Source organism: Harmonia axyridis, chromosome X (genome assembly GCF_914767665.1).
Source record: "Harmonia axyridis chromosome X, icHarAxyr1.1, whole genome shotgun sequence".
NCBI classification, from domain to species: Eukaryota; Metazoa; Arthropoda; class Insecta; order Coleoptera; family Coccinellidae; genus Harmonia; species Harmonia axyridis.
In genome coordinates this window covers 36,559,781-36,567,280 of record NC_059508.1, presented here as the reverse complement: position 1 = coordinate 36,567,280, position 7,500 = coordinate 36,559,781, and the positions used below count along the sequence as shown (strand labels likewise).

General features: G+C 42.0%; 1 non-coding gene across 1 annotated transcript; it reads left to right on the top strand.

The window, feature by feature from the left end:
- The first annotated feature begins 3,137 nt into the window (after nucleotides 1-3,137).
- Nucleotides 3,138-3,256, top strand: LOC123688363. Its single transcript, XR_006749890.1, has one exon. It is a non-coding gene; the product is annotated as a 5S ribosomal RNA (ribosomal RNA).
- The last annotated feature ends 4,244 nt before the right edge of the window (nucleotides 3,257-7,500 follow it).

Here is a 7,500-nt window from a genome sequence, read left to right as displayed (position 1 = left end):
GCATGAGGTTGACGAAAGCGACCCAAGATGCGAAAGCCGAAACCAACACACCTTGCCAGTACCCAAACGCCGAGGTCGGATTCGGGTCTACCACTTACCAACTGAATATCATCCTAAAAAGAACTCCAAACAGTCTAGGACAGGACCCATTCTCCACCCCTTCTATATATGTCAGGAGAACCCCGGATTCCCCTCCAGACACGATTTAGCAAACTTTTCCCGATCGATCCGACCCACCGAGGCCGTTTCGACCGTTCGCCGCGCCTACTAGAGCTGATTTCTTCGGACTCCGATCAGAAAATCCGCCGATGCATGTCGTTAACACCTAGTCCGCCTCGTCCGATCGATCGAGGCCGTTTCGACCGTTCGCCGCGCCTACTAGAGCTGATTTCTTCGGACTCCGATCAGAAAATCCGCCGATGCATGTCGTTAACACCTAGTCCGCCTCGTCCGATCGATCTAGGCCGTCTCGAACCACCCATCGCGCATCGAAAGTCGCATCTCTCGAACTCCGATCCGGAAATCGGCCGATGCATCACGTTAACTATTTCTTATATATCTAATATAATATACATGGAGACGGTAAGAATTCTTTTAATCGAAGATATACATATACTTCTCATCAATATCCAAAAGCTTATCGAAAAATAAATTACTCAACTTTTACGTGAAGAATCGTTCACCCAAACCTTATCCCCTATATATGTCAGGAGAACCCAAGGTTCCCCTCCAGACACGATTTAGCAAACTTTTCCCGATCGATCCGACCCACCGAGGCCGTCTCGACCGTCCGCTGCGCCTACTAGGGCCGATTTCTTCGGACTCCGATCAGAAAATATACCGATGCATGTCGTTAACACCTAGTCCGCCTCGTCCGATCTATCTAAACAGTCTCGACGCACCCAACACTCTTTCAAAGTCGGATTACTCGGACTCAATCTGAAAATGGACCGATGCATGACGTCAACACTTAGCCCGCCTCGTCTGATCTATCTAAGCCATCTCGACCCACCCAACACGCCTTCCAAGTCGGATCACTCGGACTTCGATCTGAAAATCTCCGGACTCATTTTTATGAATATCCCCAGTCAGTAAGAACGTTATTTCGCCAATATATACCAACAATAAACCATATTCCAATAGCTGAACCAAAAATATAATTCCCGATCCAAACGTTCTGCATCGCCCAACGCGACCACCTTCCCTATATATGTCAGGAGAGCACAGGGTTCCCCCCCAGACAACACTTACGCTCTATCCCCGACTCTCGGTCGATCGATAGGCCAGGTCAGCGGTGTCTGTTTCGGCCGAAGCTCGGACTTTGGTCAAAATGTTCCGATACAAAATTTGAACCAAGATAGATACAGATATGATTCCTTCTTAAATATACGTTGATTATCGAACAGAATATGGTAAATATTTTGCGATGACCGAGGATTTCATGAATTTTTTTTTTTTTTCGAAAAAATTTTCTATTATCGGAATTTCCTCAAATTTCATTTGGTTGCCTCCTAATGCTTATTAAAAATGATAACCAACAATCAGAATCATTATTTATCATTTATTTCAATTTTTATAATGAAAAACGTTCACGTCCTTTCGCGCCTCTCGATCGTCGTTTACGTGATGCATCGGTCAGCCCTAGTTTACGTGGTGCATCGGTAAGATCGAGTTCACGTTCTGCATCGGTCTGCCCGAGTTTACGTGGTGCATCGGTAAGATCGAGATTACGTGGTGCATCGGTAAGATCGAGTTCACGTTCTGCATCGGTCTGCCTGAGTTTACGTGGTGCATCGGTATGATCGAGTTTACGTTCTGCATCGGTGTGATCTAGTTTACGTTGTGCATCGGTAAGATCGAGATTACGTGAAGCATCGGTATGATCGAGTTTACGTTCTGCATCGGTCTGGACTCTGAGATATATTTTCGACGTGAAAATGTTCCGATACAACTTTTGAACCAGGATAGTTAGAGAGATGATTTTTTCTGGGATGTACGTTGATTGGGGAATGGATTGTGGAAAATAACTTGCCATGACCGAGGTGTTCTCGAATTTTTTTTTTTTTTCGAAAAATATTTTCTGATTTTGGATTTCACTCAAATTTGATTTCGTTGCCTTCTAATGTGTTCTAAAAGAGTAAATCAGTAATCAGAATCGAAAAATATTTTTCGGATTTTTTTTTTTTTGAAAAAAAATTTTCTGATTTTGGAATTTCCTCAAATTTGATTTGGTTGCCTTCTAATGTGTTTTTAAAGCGTAAATCAGTAATCAGAATCAATATTCATTGTCGACTTTAATTTTTATAAGGAAAAATGTTCACGTCCTTAAACGCCTCCCCATCATTAGCCCGAGTCCAAGTCGATGTCAGTCCCGAGCGGACGGTGTCAGATACTACCTATCGCCCCGGTCTGGACTTGGCGAGGTATTTCGACGTGAAATGTTCCGATACAACTTTTGAACCAGGATAGTTAGAGAGATGATTTCTTCTATGTTGTACGTTGATTGTGGAATGGATTGTGGGAAATAACTTGCCATGACCCAGGTGTTCTTGAATTTTTTTTTTTTTCGAAAAAAATTTTCTGATCTTGAAATTTCCTCAAATCTGATTGCGTTGCCTTCTAATGTGTACTAAAAGAGTAAATCAGTAATCAGAATCAATATTCATTGTCGACTTTAATTTTTATAAGGAAAAATGTTCACGTCCTTAAACGCCTCTCCATCGTTACCCCCGACTCCAAGACGATGTTAGACCGGAGCGGACGGTGTCAAATGCGACCGATCTCCCCGGTCTGGACTTAGCGAGATATTCCGACGTGAAATGTTCCGATACAAAAATTTAACTGTGATAGTTAGAGAGATGGTTCCTTTTGTGATGTACGTTGATTGTGTAATAGAATATGGAAATAAACTTGAGATGACCGAGGTCTTCTGGGATTTTTTTTTTTTTTCGAAAAATATTTTTCGATTTCGGAAATCCCTCAAATTTCATTGAGATATGTCCTAATGTGTTCTTAAAACTTAAATCAACAATCAGAATTAATATCCAAAAGTTATTTCATTTTTTATAAGGAAAAACGTTCACGTCCTTTCCGCTCCCAAAAAGTGAGATATCATAGAAAATATCGCTATATTTGTTGTTTACGGCCATACCACGCTGAAATTGCCAGTTCTCGTCAGAACACTGAAGCCAAGCAGCGTCGGGCGCGGTTAGTACTTGGATGGGTGACCGCTTGGGAACACCGCGTGCTGTAAGCTTTTTTTTTACGTTCTGCATCGGTCTGCCGAGATAACGTGGTGCATCGGTATGATCGAGTTTACGTTCTGCATCGGTAAGATCGAGATTACGTGATGCATCGGTAAGATTGAGATTACGTGGTGCATCGGTAAGATCGAGTTTACGTGGTGCATCGGTAAGATCCAATTCACGTTCTGCATCGGTAAGATCCAGTTCACGTGGTGCATCGGTAAGATCGAGATTACGTGGTGCATCGGTAAGATCGAGTTTACGTGGTGCATCGGTAAGATCCAATTCACGTTCTGCATCGGTAAGATCCAGTTCACGTGGTGCATCGGTAAGATTGAGATTACGTGGTGCATCGGTAAGATCGAGTTTACGTGGTGCATCGGTAAGATCCAATTCACGTTCTGCATCGGTAAGATCCAGTTCACGTGGTGCATCGGTAAGATTGAGATTACGTGGTGCATCGGTAAGATCGAGTTTACGTGGTGCATCGGTAAGATCCAATTCACGTTCTGCATCGGTAAGATCCAGTTCACGTGGTGCATCGGTAAGATCGAGATTACGTGGTGCATCGGTAAGATCGAGTTTACGTGGTGCATCGGTAAGATCCAATTCACGTTCTGCATCGGTAAGATCCAGTTCACGTGGTGCATCGGTAAGATTGAGATTACGTGGTGCATCGGTAAGATCCAGTTCACGTGGTGCATCGGTAAGATGGAGATTACGTGGTGCATCGGTAAGATCGAGATTACGTGGTGCATCGGTAAGATCTACTTTACGTTCTGCATCGGTCTGCCCTTGTTTACGTGGTGCATCGGTAAGATCGAGATTACGTGAAGCATCGGTATGATCGAGTTTACGTTCTGCATCGGTCTGCCCGATATTACGTGGTGCATCGGTCTGCCCTAGTTTACGTGGTGCATCGGTTTGGACTTAGAGATATATTTTCGACGTGAAAATGTTCCGATACAACTTTTGAACCAGGATAGTTAGAGAGATGATTTTTTCTGGGATGTACGTGGATCGGGGAATGGATTGTGGGAAATAACTTGCCATGACCGAGGTGTCCTCGAATTTTTTTTTTTTTCGAAAAAAATTTTCTGATTGTGGAATTTTCTCAAATTTGATTTGGTTGCCTCCTAATGTGTTCTAAAAGAGTAAATCAGTAATCGGAATCGAAAAATATTTTTCGGATTTTTTTTTTTTTCGAAAAAAATTTTCTGATCGTGGAATTTCCTCAAATTCGATTTGGTTGCCTTCTAATGTGTTTTTAAAGCGTAAATCAGTAATCAGAATCAATATTCATTGTCGACTTTAATTTTTATAAGGAAAAATGTTCACGTCCTTAAACGCCTCCCCATCATCAGCCCGAGTCCAAGTCGATGTCAGTCCCGAGCGGACGGTGTCAGATACTACCTATCGCCGAGGTCTGGACTTGGCGAGATATTACGACGTGAAATGTTCCGATACAACTTTTGAACCAGGATAGTTAGAGAGATGATTTCTTCTATGTTGTACGTTGATTGTGGAATGAAATACGGAAAATAACTCGCCATGACCGAGGTGATTACGATTTTTTTTTTTTTTCGAAAAAAATTTTCTGATCGTGGAATTTTCTCAAATTTGATTTGGTTGCCTCCTTATATGTTCTAGTAGCGATAATCAACAATCAGAATCAAAATCCATGGTCGGGTTTGATTTTTATAAGGAAAAATGTTCACGTCCTTTTTTACAACCCCGACTCATTGACGATGTTAGAACCGAGCCGGCGGTGTCAGATACGACCGATCGCCCCGGTCCCGATCGTCATTTACGTTGTGCATCGGTCTGCCCGAGATTACGTGGTGCATCGGTATGATCGAGTTTACGTGGTGCATCGGTAAGATCCAATTCACGTTCTGCATCGGTAAGATCCAATTCACGTTCTGCATCGGTAAGATCCAGTTCACGTGGTGCATCGGTAAGATGGAGATTACGTGGTGCATCGGTAAGATCGAGATTACGTGGTGCATCGGTAAGATCTACTTTACGTTCTGCATCGGTCTGCCCTTGTTTACGTGGTGCATCGGTAAGATCGAGATTACGTGAAGCATCGGTATGATCGAGTTTACGTTCTGCATCGGTCTGCCCGATATTACGTGGTGCATCGGTCTGCCCTAGTTTACGTGGTGCATCGGTTTGGACTTAGAGATATATTTTCGACGTGAAAATGTTCCGATACAACTTTTGAACCAGGATAGTTAGAGAGATGATTTTTTCTGGGATGTACGTGGATCGGGGAATGGATTGTGGGAAATAACTTGCCATGACCGAGGTGTCCTCGAATTTTTTTTTTTTTCGAAAAAAATTTTCTGATTGTGGAATTTTCTCAAATTTGATTTGGTTGCCTCCTAATGTGTTCTAAAAGAGTAAATCAGTAATCGGAATCGAAAAATATTTTTCGGATTTTTTTTTTTTTCGAAAAAAATTTTCTGATCGTGGAATTTCCTCAAATTCGATTTGGTTGCCTTCTAATGTGTTTTTAAAGCGTAAATCAGTAATCAGAATCAATATTCATTGTCGACTTTAATTTTTATAAGGAAAAATGTTCACGTCCTTAAACGCCTCCCCATCATCAGCCCGAGTCCAAGTCGATGTCAGTCCCGAGCGGACGGTGTCAGATACTACCTATCGCCGAGGTCTGGACTTGGCGAGATATTACGACGTGAAATGTTCCGATACAACTTTTGAACCAGGATAGTTAGAGAGATGATTTCTTCTATGTTGTACGTTGATTGTGGAATGAAATACGGAAAATAACTCGCCATGACCGAGGTGATTACGATTTTTTTTTTTTTTCGAAAAAAATTTTCTGATCGTGGAATTTTCTCAAATTTGATTTGGTTGCCTCCTTATATGTTCTAGTAGCGATAATCAACAATCAGAATCAAAATCCATGGTCGGGTTTGATTTTTATAAGGAAAAATGTTCACGTCCTTTTTTACAACCCCGACTCATTGACGATGTTAGAACCGAGCCGGCGGTGTCAGATACGACCGATCGCCCCGGTCCCGATCGTCATTTACGTTGTGCATCGGTCTGCCCGAGATTACGTGGTGCATCGGTCTGGACTTAGAGATATATTTTCGACGTGAAAATGTTCCGATACAACTTTTGAACTAGGATAGTTAGAGAGATGATTTTTTCTGGGATGTACGTTGATTGGGGAATGGATTGTGGGAAATAACTTGCCATGACCGAGGTGTTCTCGAATTTTTTTTTTTTTTTCGAAAAAAATTTTCTGATTGTGGAATTTTCTCAAATTTGATTTGGTTGCCTCCTAATGTGTTCTAATAGCGATAATCAACAATCAGAATCAAAATCCATGGTCGGGTTTGATTTTTATAAGGAATAATGTTCACGTCCTTTTTCGCCTATGTTCTTTTTCGACGTGAAAAGTTCCGATACAACTTTTGAACCAGGATAGTTAGAGAGATGATTTTTTCTGGGATGTATGTTGATTGACGTACGAAACTTGGAAAAAAAATAGAAAAGACCGAGGTACTCTAGAAAAAAAATTTATTGAAAATATTTTTTTGATTTCGGAATTAATTCGAAATTCATTCAGATGTCTTCTATCAATATCGCGAAAGAAAAATCAATAATCAGAATCGATATTCATCTAAGATTATTTCCTTTTGGATTGTGTTAACATTCGGTACGATCTTGTCTACGTGATGCATCGGTTTGTTTCTCGGCTCTTGTGAGCAAGTTGGACACTCGAGACGGCCTCCATCGATCGGATTAGGCGGGCTTTAATGTTAACGTGCTGCATCGGTGTGATCTTGTTTACGTCATGCATCGGTATAGCTTTAAATCGCGCCGTAAAGTCGTTCACGTCATGCATCGGTATCTTAAATCGCGCCGAAAAGTCGTTCACGTCATGCATCGGTATCTTAAATCGCGCCGTAAAGTCGTTCACGTCATGCATCGGTATCTTAAATCGAGCCGAAAAGTCGTTCACGTCATGCATCGGTGGCACAAAAAAAAGACGCCGATGCATGACGTGAGCCGACTTTTCGGCGCGATTTAAGATACCGATGCATGACGTGAACGACTTTACGGCGCGATTTAAGATACCGATGCATGACGTGAACCGACTTTTCGGCATGAAGTCAGCTAAAATTATCGTGTGCATCTTGGGTCGGTCCACGTACCGTAGATCAGAGAGGGACGACGTACATACATCGGATACATTTGTATCCAACAAGTTACGATC